Here is a 20527-nt window from a genome sequence, read left to right as displayed (position 1 = left end):
TCCCTCCAACACTTCCTATGTCTTTCTCTGTCTATAAATGTGTGTTTAGTGTGCAGTGGTTGTGGTGCTGTTGTTCTTGTGGCAGCAGCAGCTGGTGCTGCTGGTAGTGTGTGTGTGTGTGTGTGTGTGTGTGTGTGTAAAAACAATAATTAAAGAGGCCAATATACATGTGTAATTAGACATATTCTGGTTTTACAATTACTTTTCTTTTGGATTTTGCTATTGAGCTGCATGAGTTTCTCATATCTTTTGGATGTTAATCACTTATTAACATTTCTTTTATTCTTTCTTCTGTAAGTTGCCTCATGTTTTGCACATATGTCTTTTGCTATGTGGAATGCTCATCATTTAGTCTATTCTTATTTCTTATGCTTTAAATTCATTGTTTCCATAAAATTTGCTTAATTTGGAGTTTTTTTAAGTTGTCCATGTTTTAATATTCTTGAGGAGCAATTCAACATAAATTGTTGTTAATATGAACTCTGCTATTTTTTAATATTTATATCATATATTTTCAGACTGGAATACTCTTCATGTTCTATATATATGTTTTCATGTAACTACCCTATCATTCCCTGCTATTTTTCAAACTTTCAAAATGTTGTCAGAAAGGGAAACCAGCATTTTGCACTTTACAGTCATGTTGATAAATATTACTTACTATATGTCACACACTAGCACAAACTAAAATATTTCTTCCAGCAGTAAGAAAGACTGGAAATATTTGGTTATTTTTACTGTATCTCCTTCCTGCAAGTTCTCTTTTTTTTTCTGCATGTCCTACATATTACCTTCCCTTGAAAGCCAGATGTTAAGTAAAGCCAGTCAAGATACCCAAAAGATTCACACTTGTCATTCGGCTTGGACACATGTTAATGGATAGTGTTCATCATGGCATATGACCTTGTGCATTACCTTGAATCTGCCAACACAAAATATAAAAGTTTCTGCCACGCTCATCTGGGACATAAATAAAATAATTGTAATAATGAATTTGAATTGAGAATTCCAAGGGGAAATCTTATATTTGATAATATGTTGGGACAAGAGACCAAACTCAGCCATCTGTCACATTTTCTTTAACATCTAGAGAGCAAGAATAGATAATATTTGAAAAGGAAAAAAGTGTTCAATAGTATGAAATCCATGGATTCGGGTGATTAAAAATACATAAACAATAAACTGGAGATAGTAGTGATTTCTTTCTAGTAATATTATCACTTTCGTCTTTAAGGGAAGTTAATGGAAAGATTCCCCCAGAAAACATGCAGTATTTCACTTATCTATGCTTTATAGAGTATCCAGGAATAACAGAGGCATAACTATCTCTGTATTAGATCACATTAATCTTCTTGCAGAATCAGCCTCAATAGCTCGTATTTATTCAGTTGCAGTATGAACATAACATTTGTGCTTTCTCGTACTGAAGCACTTATTCTACCCTGGATCTACATCCCTAGCCCTGAATACAATTATTTATAAATGGGAGAAGTTAAGATCACCTTCAAGCTAAGATTCAAGCTGACAAGCTTTGTATACAAATATAAAATATGCTCAGGAAGCATGAAGGACAAACAACCTATGAGGTAAGTCAACCAGGATTGATGAAATGATTGTTAATATATGAAAGAGAAGACAGGATTTGGGGGAAAGTTAGAGTGTGGATAGGTTAGGAATATGGTTTAATGAAGAAGCATTTGCATAATTAGTCAGAGGTTGTGACTCAAATCAGTTTCAAACTCACACACACATACGCACAGACATGCATGCACACGTGTACACATACACACACATACACACACATACACACACACACAGAGACAAGAGAGACAGAGTGAGAGAGAGAGAGAGAGAGAGAGAGAGAGAGAGAGAGAGAGAGAGAGAGAGAGGTGGTAATTTGGTGGATTATTTGTCATCATACTTGTGATCCCCCAAACTGAAGTAGGGGAATTTTTACAAGCTCAAAACCAACCTGTTATGCATGGGGAATTCCAGGCCAATCATGAAAACATAGATAGTATTTCAAGTTTTTTCAAACATCCATAAAAGGAACATCTAGTCTCAGAAGTTATGTTTCTATTTATCATCATACAGTAAATACGGTCAAATGAGTAATGTTATATTTATTTGATCTGAAAAGGGAATCTGTGCACTACTCCATGACATAATAATGTGAGGAGAATCCAGTTTCACCAGCAATAACAATCTCAACTCTACTGAAACAGATGTGATGTAGCTTGTTAATCATGATGACTGCTTTGAGATATTTTAGAGAATAATTCACACGTTTCTATTCAATGATTAGCCTGTTAGTGATGACTTATACATATGGGGGAAAGTTTTCCCATCTTGATACGGAAATTATATAATACAAATGCAGTGCTCAGGGGTACATTCAGATCCTATCTTAGGAGAAAAAGGCAGAGTGTGGAAAAGGAAAACAAGCAATTGGAGCATCATGGTTATTAACATGTTATCGGGAAAGGAACCATCTCATGCACATCATGTCTCCTTGTCTCATAGCCTTACCTTCACAACACAAACAGTAATGTCTTTCAAATACAGGAAATGCAGGAAAATAGAATAGCATCATTAATCATGAGCCAATGGCCATGGATGTGAGGAAAGTGAGCAGGACAAAAATTGCTCAAAATGCTCTTTGCTTTTCCATATTTTTTTAATTTTATTCACACAATAAAAGAAAGGAAAGGAAGCCTGTTGTGATTTTTCTATCACAGGTATTCTCTTCCACTATGGCTTTGATTTTAATCTATGGAGATGTAGGAGAGCAGTTATGCCCCTCCCTTGGGTCTTTTGCTTAAGGCAGAAATACTTTCAACCGCCTTCATTTGTATTTATAATACTTCCCTGATGTCACCAGTTAGTGGATCACCATACAACCGGTTGTGTGAGAACACAGGATGTTTTATTCAGCCATTATTAATCAAGTAGATGGATAGAAGCATAAATGGATGGTTAGATGCCATGCTAGGTAGCTTGAGAGATAGCGTTAAAGTGAGAAATAGATAGAGAGAGAGGATATAAAATAGGTCGATAAATAAAGAAGATTATATATGTTTACATTTAGTATGTATTTTTAGTTTTCATAGCTCACGCCAGATTTAGTTTGCATTCTCATAAAGCATGTAGCCGTATATTCTAGAAAACATTCTGGTTGGAAGTTTTTGTAAATCTCCATTGAGTACATAACATTAAAGTATACTGCTCTCTGCCTTCATTAAACCAAACCATTAATTCTGTTTTGTAGACTTATTTCTCTGTAGTTTAGATCCTGCCTGGGAAAAGAAGCTGTTCTTTCCTACATGGAACTTTAATTCCATTCCAGTAAAACTACACTATTTTCCTTCCATCTCTGTGTGTGAGAACCCAGGGGGCCTTTTCTGTCTTCCCGATCTGAAATGACTTTTTTATTATTTCCTTTATTTTAAGGCTTATAATAAAATAACATCACTTCTCCCTTCCCTTTCATCCATTCTAACTCTACCATAAATCCCTCCTTGCTGTCTATCAGATTCATGATCTGTTTTTTTTTAATTCGTTGTCATTACATGAATATAATGATATGGATATATATTATAAATATAATTTTCTCAGTCTGTATGTTACTTGTATGCATGTTTTCAGGATTGAATATAGTGACTAATTTAAATGCAATGTTGTGGAATCCATTCCCAATGGATACCTCATCATAACAACTCCCAACCTTAAGGAACATTGAACAGTGTAGAAGAGAGAGCTGAATTCTTCGAAGAGCAAGAGGATTAGGGCATTTATTGTCTCGTAATAATGTCAGGAGCTACACCTATAAAGTGGTGACTTCCTAAGCATGAGATGAACAAGAACGAGAGACATGACAAAGTGGGCAACAGGAGGACCAGGAGGCTTCAACCCTACAGAGAGAATTACACTAAGGATTGCTGAGAGAAGAAGAAATAATCATATGCAAGGAAGACTAACATGATTGTATCTCTCAATCATCTTTAGCATTTGACATATTGTTTTACAAGGCAGCTGAGATAAACCTCCCAGCTTAATGTAGAAATAAATGGGCTTTCGCCTTTCTGATTTATTTGCATGTTCAAAATGTACTAAATTTTGATAAACAAGAAAACAATATACTGTAGTCCATTTCTTTTAGAAAATCTGGAAAAGGAAACATTTCAAAATATATGTTATTATCCTCTATTTTAAAGTTTGCATAGCTATCTTGCTTAGATTCTCTGCTGTTGTGATAAAATACTATGACAAAATTACCTTAAGGGAAAGGGGATTAAATCTTCTCATGGCTCAATGTTATAGTCAGTCCCACTTTGAAACACAAGCGTCAAAAGCTTAAAGCCCCTGTTTATATGAAACCAAAAATGAGGAAACAAAGAGGGATAAATGCAAGCAAGGGGTTTATTCAAATTAGAATACCCAGGATCCCTTGCTCTGCGAATTATCAAATCCACTGTTAAGATGAATAGTCAAACATCTATTAATACAATTAAGATAATTCTCATTTACAGGGCCTATCTCCAGGTAACTTGTGGCTCTGTTTCATTGACAATACTTAATCAGAAAATTATCTCTGTAAATAGAAAAATGTAGTAAGAAATTTTAATATTCTCATTTTAATACATTTTCACCATGCACTGTTTGATTTTTAAGTAGATTTTTGTTTTGTATACATTTCCTCAGACCCTCACATTTCTTATTAATTCAAGTCATGTTTATTTTTTTTTAGTATTATAAATAAGTACCCCATTTATGTGTAATGACAGGTGAAACTAATTTTTCAAAACAAGGTAATGACTTTGTGATTTATCATTTAATATTCTCATATATCTGATCTGATAACTCTATCAAACATGAAAAGAGTTGTTCATACCTCATACAAGGTCTATGTTACTAAATAAACCTGACGAAGTACAAAAAAGTGTGGGCTTTTTGTGGTAAGAAATAAAGACAATCAACTAAGAAAGTGATATCTAGACCAAAACCGAAAACAAAACCTTCAAAATAAAGGAGCATTTGTAAGCTCTTAAACTATAAGAAAAATAGATAAACAAAAGAATATTTTCATTTTTACTTGAATTATAGTTTGAAGCATGCCCGAAATATTTTAGTAAATTAGGAACAGATGGTCAAACAAACTGTGCTTTTATTGAAATTAAACATTTAAAACTCAAATCATATCTTGATATCAATATAATGAAAAATTACCTAATGAACAATATTGACACATTCATTCTTGTATGCAAATATTTTTGGTAAATTTATTGAATATGAAACACCATAGAAATCTAGCTTGCATTTTTTTGAATGAAGAGGTTTATAAAATAAGAAACCTAACTGTGCTTGAGAAAATAATGTATCAAGCCCCATCTCCATATTTGTAAGTACAGTTAAGGAAGCACAAATTAAAATATACAATGCTGTGCATCTTAGAAATAGCCATTTAGATTTTTAAACCATAACTATCCAACAAACCAGTCTCATAACTTGTCTGTTTTAAAATCATTTTTAAATATGCACAATCAGAAGATGTTTTCTGCAAATATATGCCTTCATTAACATGGAGGATATATAATTATCTTGACAAATCAGAAAAAACAAATCAAACCTCAAATGAACCCAGTAATAAACACAGAAGTGTCTTGGTAGGTATATCATCTTAAAAGATGCTAATAAAGCCAGTGTGTTTGTTACAAGTTGTTATTAAACATTAAAAATGACAACTGCCTGGTGAATGCATACGGTGACAAAAAATCTGTTAGAAGTGACTAGAACTCCCGGAAATATAGAACCCAGCAAATCATAGGAAACCATGAGACAATTACGTGGTTCTGACATTCGAATGATATTCATGTCCTACAGATTTAAAATAATATTTTTTGTGTGATTATGTTTCCTTTGTTCATATGTCTATTTTTGAGGGTAGCTCTCACCCTGTAGTCAGTGGTGACTACCAATCACTATGTAATCCAGGCTGACCTTAAACTGCAGGCAATCATTGGGTCTCTGCCTCTCAAGTGCTGGGATTAGAGGTGTGAACCACCTCTAATTTAATTTCTGAAAAGTAATTAAATCGAGCAAGGAAGAATGATACATTTCTTTAACCTTCTCAGGAAGCAGAGGTAGGAAGATTGCTACATCTTTCAGGCCTCTCTGGTTAAATAAAAAAATCCATGCAAGCTGAGGCCTTGCTTCAACACACACACTAGAGAGGAGGGGAGAGGGGAAAGGAAGGGGGAGGAGTTGAAGAGGGGGGAGAGGGAGAGAGAGAGAAAGTAAAAAAAAAAAAAGAATTATCTAAAGAAGCAACTGAAAATATTGAAAATGGGTACAAGTATTTTGAATGCATGTATAAAAAATACTAAATTTTTGTTTGAAAGTCATATAGAGCTGCATCTCAGGTGGATATTTTCTAACAAAATATTCTGAAAATAACTTGATTTAAAGTCATTTCTAGATAGTGTAATATAATTCTTATGAGAGTGTATTTATAGGATTCTAAAATAAGTAAATGTATTAAGGGTCTTGAGTATTTTTTTCTCAGCACAAAATAAAAATATAAAGAAATGAATTGAATATTTTAGTAAACAATCATAATTTTAGGTATTAATGGAAACATTATTTCTTAAAATATTGTTCCTAACTCCATATAATGGAATACCTTGAAAGCTAATTTACTTCCGTGAAAATAGAAATATATAAAATTCAGGTTTGTGTTCTAAATATCATTTCCTATTTAAAGGAGCAATACTATTTGTAAAAAAGCTTACATTATGTAAGATCACACTCAAGCTGAATTTAAAGGAAGCTACTGGATAATGCTGTGTGGTGTATAACAGTAGAGCACCTGATTAACATGCACAGTGCTTAGAGTAAAATTTCCAGCATCAAAAACTACTAATCAAAAAATATTTTGAGCCTAGAAAATAGAGGCTCAAAAATGATTTGAGGCACAGTCAAAGTGCCACAGTCACAGGTAAAGTGCCTGGTAACAAACTTGAAGATTTGACTAGAAATTCCCCACTATCCACATGCAAACTCTGGGAGGGTAGTATATGTCTTGGGGAGACAGAACCTTGAAGTTCTATGGATCCTAAGCATAGCTGAACTAATGAATGACAGATTTAATAAGAAAAACAATTTCTATGGACTAGAAAACTGATTGAAGAAGATATCCAGTGCAACTTATTTCTAGCTTCCACACACAAATACACATGCACACAAACACTTAGACATTTGTCACCTACCTTCTCTCTCTCTCTCTCTCTCTCTCTCTCTCTCTCTCTCTCTCTCTCGCACACAATTGTGATATTGATAAGGCAAAAGATAAAGGTGTAAACTAAATGAGGTTTTACTTGTCAAATTTAGAACAAATTATTAAACACAGCAAAACATTAAAAGACATTGGAAATTACATGATTATATACTGATGCTTACAGTAGTGAGAAGTGTGAGAGCAAAGTCATGGCTCACAGGGATGAAAGACATTTAAGAAATAAAAATGCAAAATCATAGATATTTCATTGCATTTTTATAAAAAAATAATAAAATTTACACAAGGTTGAACAGCTGTATTTAAATGATACAAATTAAATAATTATTATATTTATTTATTTATTTTAAATACATTTTAGATTTTATCCCCTCACCCCATTACCCCCACCATCCAGGAACCTCCTCTCCCGTTCTCCCTCCTGCCTCCACAAGGGTGTGCCCCCACTTACCTTGCCTCCCCACCCTCGAATTCTTCCCCGCTCAGTGTTCAGCCTTCATGAAACCAGGGATCTCCTCTCCCACCCTGACAAGGTCATCCTCCCCTAAGTATACAGCTGAAGTCATGGGTGCCTCCCTTTGTTCTCCCAGGCTGGTGGTTTAGACTCTGGTTGGCTGGCACTGTTGCTCTCCTCTTGGGGCCACCAACCCTTTCAGCTCCTTCAGTCCACTAACTTCTTCATTGGGAACCCTTGATCAGATCAATGGATAGCTGCGAGCATCTGCCTCTGGATATGTCAGACTCTGGCAGACCTTCGAGGAGACAGCTGCATCAGGCTCCTGTCAAGAACATTTGCTAAACTATGTTCCTGGCAACTTTATTTGTAATAGCCAGAAACTGGAAACAACCTAGATGTCCCTCACTCAACAAATAGATTAAAAAGCTGTGGTACATTTATACAATGAAGTATTATTTAGCCAATAGAAACAATGACATCATGAAAATTGCATAAAAATGGATTACAGTAGATCAGATTATCCTGAGTTAACCCAGACCCAGAAAGACAAATATGGTATGTATTCAGTCATAAGTGGATTAGTCAAAATATAGGATAACCATGACATAGACCCAAAGAAGCTAAGTAACAGGGAGGACCAGAGGGAGGATTGGGTCTTTGAATCTCACTGAGAAGGGGAAATAAATTAGATATGAAGCAGGGGTGGATGGAAGGAGAAGACTGGGTATGGGAGAGGGTAGAGATCAGGACAGGAGGGATAAGGTGGTTGGATAACAGAGGGACTGAATACTGAGAAATATACCCACCCATAACTGGATGGACAACTGGGACTAGCTAGAAACCTAGGACAATGGGAAATACCAGGAATCTATGAGGGCATTTCTAGTTAAAACTCCTAGCCATGGAGGAATATGGAACCTGACAAAGCCATCTCCTATAACAAGGCAAGACTTCCAGTGAAGGGACTGAGACCTCAAATAAGCTATAAAACCTTAGATCCATAATCTGTCCTTCCTACAAGACCAGACCTGCAGGGGTAAAACATGTAGCAGAATTTGAGGGAAGTGACTGGTCCAGCTTGGGACTCATGCCATGAGAAGAAGCCAACCCCTGATACTATTAATAATATGCTGTTATACTTGAAGACAGAAGCCTAGCATAACTGATGGAAACTGATGCACAGACCTACTGCCAAATATTAAGTGGAACTTTGGAATCCCGTGGAAGAGGTGGAGGAAGGATGGAAGGAGCCAGAGGTGTCAAGGACACCACAAGAAAACCCACAGAATCAACTAACCTGTGCTGATAAGGGCTCCTAGAGACAGAACTGCCAGCCAAAGAGCATGAATGGGATGGCTCTTTGCACACATGTAACAGTTGTGCAACTGAGTCTTCACATAAGACTTCTAAAGCAGGAGCAGGGGCTGTCTCTGACTACATTGCCTGCCTTTGTTTTTTTTTTTTAATTGGTTATTTTATTTATTTTCATTTCAAATGGTATCCCTCGTCCCTATTTCCCCTCCACAAACTCCCTATGCCATCGCCCCCCCCACCTGTTTCTATTAGGATGCTCCTCCACCCACCTACCCACTTCAATATCACTGACCTAGCATTCTACGCTGGGGCATCGAATCTTCATAAGACTAAGGGCCTCCCCTCCACTTGATAACAGATAGGGCAATCCTACCCATCTCAAAAATATTAACACAGAATTGCTCCTGTCTAAAGAAAATACAGGGACAAAGAGCGGACAAAGACTGAAGGAAAGGACATCCATAGACTGTGTGACATGGGTGGGAATCCATCCCATATGCAGACACCAAACCCAGACACTATTGCTGATGCCAAGAAGTGCTTGTTGACAGGAGCCTGATATAGCTGTCTCCTGTGAGACTCTGCCAGAACATGACCAATACAGGTGAGGATGCTTGCAGCCAACCATCTGACTGAACATGGGCACCCCAATGGAGGAGTTAGGGAAAGGATTAAAGGAGCTGAAGGGGTTTGCAACCCCATAGGAAGAACAACAATATCAACCAAGCACACCCCCTAGAGCTCCTATTGCCTGCTTTTGTATCCCTTTCCCCTAACTGAGCTGCCTTGTCTAGTCGCAATAGAAGAATATGTATCTAGTTTTACTATTATGTCATATGCCAAGGCTGGTTGATATCCATGGGAAGCCTCCCATTTTCTGAGAAGGAGTGAGATGGAAATGGGAGAAGGGGAAGCTTTGATTGGGATGTAAAGTAAATAAGTAGCTTAATTAAAAACAAAAGGGAAAAAAAGGAATACCTCAAGGGTATGGAAAAGCTTAGGAAAGATGGTTTAGCTTCTCACTGTCTGCACCAGGCAAGAGAGCTAGCCCTGTTGGTGTGGGTTCTAGAAAATTTCCCACCCCTTGCTGACTCTAGCCCTGAAGAAAGTGAACCCTGCACCACACTACCTGGGCAGCTGATGGACTGTGTATGTGAAAATGGACCCTAAGCATGACAACTGGCCCTACCCCTTGCCAGGGCCGTGCTGGAAAACTGGTCTCGGTTGCATGGGTGCAAGAGAGCTGGCCCCATGTTGACGGTGTTGAGTGTGAGAGAGTCAGTACCACCCCTTGCCACCTGCTGCAGGTAGGAGGAGAGCTGTCCCTGCCAATCACGTGGCTGAAGTGGGAGAGCTGGCAGGCTGAACAACTCAGCTACAACCCAGGCCCAGAGGCAATGTTTTGAGTTGGCCCACCCCAATATCTACTCCATCCGTGAACTGCTAAAGTGCATGAAGTGGCTTGTTCGGCAGAGCCAAACTGCAAGATGCCTCTGATACATAGCAACAACAGGATATCAGAGAGGAGACCCAGTGACGATTCAGTATTAATAATACAGCAGAAGCCAGAGGCCGCAAGCTAAACCAATGACTCATCCTTTGCAATGAGTATTTCCAAAGAAAACGGTTTGGGCAAAATGGTACAGTGTGACACACAGCACCTTCCACATTGTGATTGGTTTTTTTTTTCCTTGTATTCTGCTTTTTTTTTTATTTGTTTTGTTTTGTTTTGTTTTGTTTTTTGAGGGGTACAAGGGTGGAGAGCAGATATGGAGGGCTGGGGAGATGAGTGGAAATCATGTATGACGTGAAAACACTAAGAATCAATAATACATTTTGAAAAGAAGACTTTTAAGGAAATTTTTGAAATTTAAATAGGTAATTAATTATATTAGTTTACTAATAGATTTGCTGAGTGAGATAATTAATCAGTCCCGTGGAAGAGAACACTTAATGTTAGAAACTATATATTGAATATTTTAGCGGTAATGTCTAATGATAGTTGTTATTTAGTTTTAAGTAGTTTCATAAAACATGTCTTAACCTATTCCCATTGAAATCATCTGTTAATTATCTATCCTCTATTTATCTTTCCAAAAATCCATCTCTATGACTATTATGGGTTTATATTATCTACATCCAGAAAATAAAAATAATTGTGATAATATGCTAATTGATGAATCTGAGGAAACGGTACAATGGCGATTTGTTGGGTTATTTCTTAAAAGTTACTGCCAATTGGGGGGCATGGGACAGGGGTGTTCTAGGGAGGGGAAATGTGGAAAGGGGATGGCATCTTAAATGTAAATAAAATATAAAATTAAAAAAAAAGTTACTGCCAAACATTCGAAGCAAAACTCAGAGGAAAAGAAGCACACTGAAAAAAGAGGAATTTAAAACAAGCAATTAACATCCAAAATGATTATATTCACTACAGATGAATTTTCTTTAGTCTTTAATTTCCTACCAAGAAGACAAAAATAAAGCTAGCCCTTGAAAGCGTTAATGCTGTACCGTAACTTTCCACACAGAAAGACTGAAATTATAAATCCTTTATTTTTCTCTTTGGAAACAACCATTGCTCTCAGGACAGCCAAGACAAATCAGCTCACTCAAGTATCCCAATTGTGTATCCCTTTCAGACTCATGCAGCACACAGCACCTCCCCTTATTGAAATTATTCTATTTTAAACTCTTGCACATAAGAATTCTGGAAGACCTTATTGCCTCTTCATTGATTGAACTCGAAGTTCTTCTGAGGCAGTAAAATTTCAATGGCACTTTTTAGTATCTGACGACTCTGGTTCAAAAACAGAAGACAGACATTTGATAAAGCAATTTTTGCTTTGTTTGGCTGACCTGTTTTCTTCATGCGGTGCATACTTCACCTGTCACTATTCCATATTTATCTAGAGTCCTCAGGATAGTTAATGGGCATTTTGTAGACACTGAGGCTCATATACAAGAAAAGAAATGACAGATTTGGAGAATCAAAGAATATAAGCTGTTTCAGTTCAGACTGAAATGTATTTTTTATGTTATGGATAAGAACCTAGAATGCACAGAAGCAACATGATGCTTAGTACTGCAACCCAGTACTGTTTTAGGAACTTTCATATCTCCTGTGTTTTCTTTAATTTCCTTCCTTAGTAGCAAGAGCCTTCCTGGGGCCTTTATAGTGACACAACTTCAGAATAATTATTATTCTAACTAGCAGATGAGTTTTTAGATTCTACAGGCAGAGCATTAATTTTGCCTTTTTGCTTCAGTGACAGTGACATGTGACCATCTATTTTGTGTGTGCATGGGGGCAGGGGGTTATCAATACTAGCTGTGTTGTCATCTTATTATGTGTTGTCAATTCAGTCAGTCTATGATGTAGTTGGCCATTGTTTTGTCACATTATTGTTTGGGAAAGATTTTGCTCACAAAATTATCTGCCACCCTAAACCAGTTACTAAAGTACATACTTAAATGCTTTTAATTACTTTTAAAATTTTAGTGCCAAATAGTATATTAATTTATATAACACCCTAATTTGGTTTTCCCAATTATGATTGAAGAAAGCTGTAAACAACAGAAGTAAGGTCATTTAGCCATAGTGGAATGACTTCAGTTTAGATAACTTGGGTTGAGTTATCCAACAGAAGGTGAGCAGAATGGACTGTTTATTAAACAGCAGTATCACTCATATTTCCTGCAAGGTAGAAACAATACCTGTGTTCACAAGTAATAATCAAACAAGCAAGACATATAAAACAGAAGAGTATTCATCAGTAAAAGTAAGTGAAATACTGATAATTCCATAACAAGAATAAATTATAGATAGTGACAAAATAATAGCCCTTGTGGCGTTTTGTCAAATTAACACAAGCTTGACTTATTTGGGAAGAGGAATCTAAATTGAGAAAATACTTCCACACATAGAACATACTGGCAAGTCTGTAGGACTTTTCCTGATTACGGATAAATGTGAGAGAACCCAACTCATGGATGGAGGTATTTTCACCCATGTGGGCCTGGATGGTATAAGAAGGCATGCTGAACAAGTTGTGCAGATCAAGTCAGTAAGCAGCATCCCTCCAAAGCTTCTCCTTCAGTTTCAAAGTCCAGGTCCAGCTTGGAGTTCCTGCCTGACATTCCTGTGATGGAGTGTGACCTGAAATCTGTAAGAGAAAATAAATCAAATTGCTTTTAATCAGTCTATTTTTCACAGCAATAGAAACCCTATGACAACCCTAGACACGAGACACTAATTGATAGAAACCAGTCACAAATGACCTCAACTGTAGAATTCCAAAAAAATCGGGACTGGTGAGACTATCAAGACAGGAAGTAAATAGAAGGACTCCTCAGGCTAGAGGAAAATGGCAGCTAACTGATTTATTATATGGTTCTCATCCAGTGGTTCTCAACCTTCCTCATGCTGTGACACTTTAACACAGTGCCTCATGTTGTGGTGATCCCTAACCACACTATTATTTTGTTGCTAAGTTGTCACTATAATTTTGCTACTGTTGTGAATCATAATGTACATATCTAATATGTAAGATATCTGATATTCAGCCCCTGTGGGGATCATGACGCACAGGCTGCCTTAGGGGGTGATATATATGTTCTCTTTAGTGATGTTTTATTGCAAAGCATTAAAACCAGCTAACTGCACTATCAACATTAGTAGATAATTTTGAAATATATATATATTGTAACTTATGAAAGCATACCAGCTAACTGGAGTCCAGAGGTATAGCTCAGGGATAAAGAGAATTTGCTGCTCTTGTAGAGTTCATAGCCCTCAAGATACATGACTCATTACCACATGTAACTGCAGCTCTTTGGAATGTAATACTTTCTTCTGGCCTCTATAGCCATTCACAACTGGTACACACATATATGTGTGCATGAGCGTGCACACACACATACAGAGAGAGAGAGAGAGAGACAGAGAGAGAGAGAGAGAGAGAGAGAGAGAGAGAGACAGAGAGAGAGAAAGAGAGAGAATAAAATAGTTAATAAAAAATATAACTATATCCTGGACACACACTAATTATAGGACATGAAAATTATATTTTAATGGCACAGTTTTTTTAAAAATAAAATAATAATGTTCTTAAAATCAATTGTTCCAAAATTAGATCCAATACTGTATATATTCAGAGAATATAAAATAACAGAATAGAATTAAGTAACTTAATACTTACATAAATTATGGAATCAATGTGCAAACTATGCAGTGTGGGGATTTTTAAAACTTTCTTTTCTGGCTAATGTATATTAACAGTGACCCAATAGTTATTTAAACTCTTAAATAAAGCACACTAGAGAAAGGGTCTTATAGTAATTCACAAACAACACATTCTTGAATACAGATAATTAGTTACAATGCTGTAGGCTGTAGTTAAAGGTTGCAGTGCTGGGACACAGTATCAGCACTTTTTATGGTGATCTTAAAACTTTCTTCTTCTGAAAGGAAATTTTCAGTATCTTCCCTATAGGATGTAAAATGTTCTTTCTTTTACAAAAATAGACTTCACAACACTTTCAAGATTTCCTCAACTTAATGATTTCTGTTAAAGATACACCATTTATTTTTTTTTAATCTTTAAAATAATGAATTCTAGTTCTATAGTGACTATTCATAATCGTGATAGTTAAATGTCTAATAAATAACTAGAAAGAATTGCTACATGCAATCAACATTGAAGGATGATTCACAGATGTGAAGAAAGAGGAACTTTTGCTGCTGGTGAGTTGCAAATAAATACATCAATTAAAGTAATTAGTAATAATTTGTTGGAGGATCCTCAAAAAAAATTAAAAATAGCATGTCCATGTGACTAATCTATTTCACTCCTGGGTGTATACCAAATAACTCAATGTCTAATACATGGAGATATTAGGAAGCCCTTGTTTATTGATGCTCTATTCACTACATCAAGAAAATGAAAGGGACTTAGAAGTCCATCAGCAAATGCATTGGTAATGAAATCTGGAACATATACAAAATAATGTTATTCATCTCTGGAGAAAAATAAAATAACCGAATACACAGGAAAATTGATACACTTGGAATATTTGATATCAATTGATGTCACACAATCACAGAAAGTAAATGCCATATAGTTTTCCTCCTATGCAAATTCTAGCCTAAAATACATGCTGATGTATGTGTGTACACAGAGTATAGGTGGGTTACAATATAATCTGTAGAAAGGAGAAAAGGAACTGGTAAATATTACACGGTGAGGAAGATGGTATGAACAAAAGGATATAAAGCTACATTTTTCCTACTGCAGTTTTATCATATATTTCATTTTTTTCTTTCTTTTTTTTTCTTTTTTTAAAATTGGTTATTATATTTACATTTCAGATTTTATCCCCTTACCCCACTTCCTCCCACCACCCAGAATCCTCCTATCCCATCCCCCCTCCTCATGCTTCTATAAGGCTGTGCCCCCACCTACCCCCGTCCCCACTACCCCCGCCCCACCCTCATATTCCCTCCCTGACTCTATGTTAGTTTTTCATGGGACCAAGAATCTTCTCTCCCACCTATGCCCGACAAGGCCATCCTCCCCTACATATACAGATGGAGTCATGGGTCCCTCCCTAAATGCTCCAAGGCTGGTGGTTTAGACCCTGGGGGCTCTGGTTGGTTGGTATTGTTTTCCTCATGGGGTCATAAACCATTTCTGTTCCTTCAGTCTTCTCCCTAACTTCTCCATTGGGAAACCCTTGATCATATCAGTGGTTAGCTGTGAGCATCGTCCTCTGAATGTGTCAGTCTCTGGCAGACCTCTAAGGAGACAGCTATATCATGTTCTTGACAGCATTCACTTCCAGCCATTCACATCAATGTCTAGCTTAGGTGCCTGTACATGGGATAGATACTCAGGTGGAATGGTCTCCAGATGGCCCCTCCTTAGTTTCTGTCCCATGTTTTGTTTCCATATTTGCTCCCTTGAGTATTTTTGTTACTCCTTCTAAGTAGAACTGAGGTGTCCCCTCTTGGTCTTCCTTCTTCATGAGCTTCATGTGGTCTGTGAGCTGAGTCTTTGCTATTCCATCCTAACATCCGCTTATCAGTGAGTAAATACCATGTGTGTTCTTTTGTGATTGGGTTAACTCACTCAGGATGATAATTTCTAGTTCCATCCATTTACCTAAAAGTTTCTTAAATTCATTATTTTTAATAGCTGAGTAATACTCCATTGTGTAAATGCACCACATTTTTTGTATTCATTCCTTTGTTGAGGGACATCTTGATTCTTTCCAGCTTCTGGCTATTATAAATAAGGCTGCTATGAACATAGTGGAGCATATGTCCTTGTTATATGTTGGAGCATCTTCTGTGTATATGCCCAGGAGGGGTATAGCTGGATCTTCAGGTAATGTAACCAATCCTACATCCAATAGAGGGCTAATATCTAAGATATACAAAGAACTCAAGAAATTATACTTCAGAAAACCAAATAACCCTATTAAAAATGAGGTGCAGAGCTAAACAAAGAATTCTCAGCAGAGGAAACTCAAATGGCCGAGAAGCACCTTAAGAAATGCTCAACATCCTTAGTCATCAGGGAAATGCAAATCAAAACAACCCTGAGATACCACCTCACACCAGTCAGAATGGCTAAGATAAAAAAACTCAGGTGATAGTAGATGCTGGCGAGGATGTGGAGAAATAGGAACACTCCTCCATTGTTGGTGGGATTGCAAGCTGGTACAACCACTCTGGAAATCAGTCTGGCGGTTCCTCATATATTTCATTCTTAGAGTCAAGGAGATAACTGCAATAATTAGAATTGATAGTTATAGTTATTCAGCATGCAACACTATGGCTTCAGTATGGCTCTTCTAACTGTATGGACATTCATTTTCTTGATATGTGGAGACTTTTGGTTTGGCTACTCTCATTGAGTGATTTTTTTTAAAATGTAAACATTCTTTGTAATTGAGTTTTAGTAACAAAAAATTCCATATTTCTGAGTGCTAGTTCTCATAGTTTTGGAAGATGCAATACATATGTGCTTCCAAAAAAAAAAAAAAAAAAGAAACCCATCTACCTACTTAGTTATTAAGCTTGTGAACCAGCTCAGCTAGATATCCCAATGGTACAATAGTGGCCATTATATCATGAGCACAACCAACAGCTGTATAATTGGATTTAAGGCCCACTTAACACCATGGAGTTTGTGTGTGGTTTTATTAACCTGTCTAACTACCAAGGGTAGAGAGGTTACCGACCTTCAAGGAGAACCTATGACTACCATTTCCCTAAATTGATATAGCACCTAAAACATTCTAAACACTTACCTTATCCCAAGGAATCTTATATTTGGAGGAGATGGGGCCTACTACTGAGATCATAACTGCTAAGTCTTCAGAGAATAAGTAATTGTGAAAATCACAGCCCCGAATAGTATATCTACAACACAATTCCTTCACTAATGGTCCATGGAACAAATAAAGGGGAAAGCAAAGGCCATAAAATCATGATTCCTGCTAACAGAATCGAGACACCACAGGGAGTCTGAAACTATGAAATTTCAACGATATGGTTGCAAAAACAAGACCTGCATAATGATAACACCAGTCAATATGCTAACAGGCTTGGGTGAAATTTCACAAGACCCCACCACTAAATGAAAATCTATAAGTAATCAATGGCTGCTGAGGGAAATACAATCAATTTTCTCCAGGAATAATTCCCCTGGTAGGTTAAATCATTCCAAGTGTTTATCATTAAATCCACATACATATGAGCAATATTAAATGGACACAGCACACACACACACACACACACACACACACACACACACACACACTCATGCATACATACATACACACACACACACACAAAGTCACGAATTTGAGAGGGAGTAAGGGGAAGAGATGGTTGGATGCTGATGAAAAGAAGAGATGTAAAATATATGGTTCAAAAAATGTCAGTGTGTTCTGGAAGATAGTGGAATGGTCAAAGTAGTCAGTATGTGAATCTGAGGACTGGATTTCAAACACCCAGAACCCAGGTGAACACTGAGTGATCATAACAGCCTACCTGTAATTACAGCCTCAGAGCAAGGTGACAACAAGAACCTGAGAGAAGCTGCTTAGCCAGGCAAGTAGAATGAGTTTTGCGTTTCACTGAGAGACTTTGCCTCAACAATAAGATTGAAGAATGATTGAAGATAGCATCAGACAACTACCTAGACCTATGTACACACACACATACACACACAAACACACACACACACACACACACAAGAAAACACAAAATATTAGTTCACTAAATCCATTTTTCCTGTAGATTTACACTAATTAGGATTAAGTTCTACCTAAGAAATTTCTACCTTTCCCACTGTATGACAAACTGGTGCCCAAAAAGCTTCCACTCTGCCACTTGCTATGCTTAGAAAATAACCACTTTATTCCTTGTATTACTTTATCCCAATAAAAATACACCAACATAAATCAGGAACATAAAAAAGGAAGTAAATGGCATTTTACAGTGATTGTAAACCACAAATGTTTTCAGAATTTCTTTCATTCGAGTTGCTCCCTAAAACACAATAAACCAGAGGCAAGTTAATAAGCTTGCTATTGAATAGACATCTCCCAACAACATTACAGTTTACTTCAAGCAAATTCAACCAAATTGCTTTTGTAAATTATTTTTAGTTATTGTTGTTTCTTGCATTTAAGATAATTAGAAAATAACAAAAAGAGTTTGATTTTCTCCCACAGAATATATTTAATATTTATTTGAGAGTAATAATGACAGTTTCCAACTGCACATAAAAGTAATAGCTGAAGTGCATATGGACTATGTTTTTGATTTTCATTGTGACATTTATGGTAGGTCACATGAAACATTTATCCTATAAATATTAATTTGGAATTTTTCTTTCATATATGCAATGCAGCACTTAGTCCTATAGAGAAGATGAGTGACTGCGTCACAATCTTCATAAAGGGAGCAATTTTTTTTATAAAACAGTGAGTAGTATAGAGAATTCCAGCAAAATATTTTTTTCTTTGGGCTTGATGCTTGAGACACTTCAAATGCTATTGAACCAATAACAACTACAGTAATCTTTGCCAAGAAAATTGAAGTAACTGACAACAGGGTACATTTTGTGCTGTTTCTGTTTTCTGTTTTGTGGTTGCCAAGTTAATGTCTTCATAGAAAATAACTTCCAAACATATATCTAGTATGAGAGTAGGTGATTTGTGCCAAGTCTGGTAGCTGTGCATATCCCTCTAGACAGAGGTCTCTGAATAACAGTTGCTTTGCTTATTTGAGAAGTCTGGTTTATGGATTCAGGCAATGTGTTGTGATGAACAAACTAATCCAGCATCTTAAACCCAGAGAGAATGTTACTCTTCCACAAATTGTTTGAGGAGCTGAGAGTTTTCTCTTACTATCTTCAAGACTGGGGAATGGAAACAGACAGTACATGCTTTAAGAAAGAAAATACAAACTCACAGTGGTCTCATCTTAAAAGAGATATAAGCTTCTAATATCACCCTTAAAATGCGCATAATAAAAAAAATAAAAAATAAAAAATAATAAAAAAGAAAAAAATTTAAAAAAGAAAAAAATAAATAAATAAAAAAGTAAAAAAAAATTTTAAAAATGCACATAATCCTTCAGAGCCTTGAGGCCCCAGGGAAGGGGAATGCCTAGTGGGAGGGGAGCACCCTCTCAGAAGCAAGGGGGAAGAGGAATAGGATGAGGAATTTTGGAAGGGGGGGACCGGAAGAGGGAATGGAATGTAAATAAGTGAAATAATCTTTAAAATTAAGGATTGAAAAAAGAAATTTGTTGGTGTTAAAAGATTTTCTCGTTCTTAAAGTAAAACTTTTGTGTGAATTTTCTTGTGACGGATGGTGAGCAAGCTGCTCTGCAGGACAAAGAAGTGCCTTTGCCTCCAAGAACGTGGGAAAGTCCAGCGGCTAAAGAACATGAATTTACCTTTTCTGTTCTAGATGGTTAAGGTGCTTTTGAAAAAATTCTTTATGTCTTGTGTTAAAGTTGCGGACAGGAAAATAGAACAATTCTAAAATTAAGAATTATTTTTGATGACTCATTCATCGAAGACTAAACAACTTACAACAGCATTCAAACACAACCTTACTAAAAATGAATATTTGGTACTTCATAACTTCATATAAGAAAATATTTTAAATACCATAACGTTTTTCAAACATATGTGATACTGAAATATATTCTATCCTTATTTTGTGACTATTTCTCCAAGAATATAAAAAGGTTCACTTTTGCTTTGGTAATAAAATAAGCCCTGGTGAGCCAGCACTACCATCAATGGCCTAGTTGTTAAGACAGAGGAAGATAGTTTTACTTGATCTCCAAAATGAAGTTAGTAGTTACTTTTGAGAATAGAAAATGAATTGAATGTTATATTATGGCAAATATTCTAATACATATTTATGTATATATG

The sequence above is a fragment of the Arvicanthis niloticus genome, chromosome 17, assembly GCF_011762505.2.
Source record: "Arvicanthis niloticus isolate mArvNil1 chromosome 17, mArvNil1.pat.X, whole genome shotgun sequence".
Classification (NCBI taxonomy): Eukaryota; Metazoa; Chordata; class Mammalia; order Rodentia; family Muridae; genus Arvicanthis; species Arvicanthis niloticus.
Note: the sequence above shows the minus strand (reverse complement) of the source record.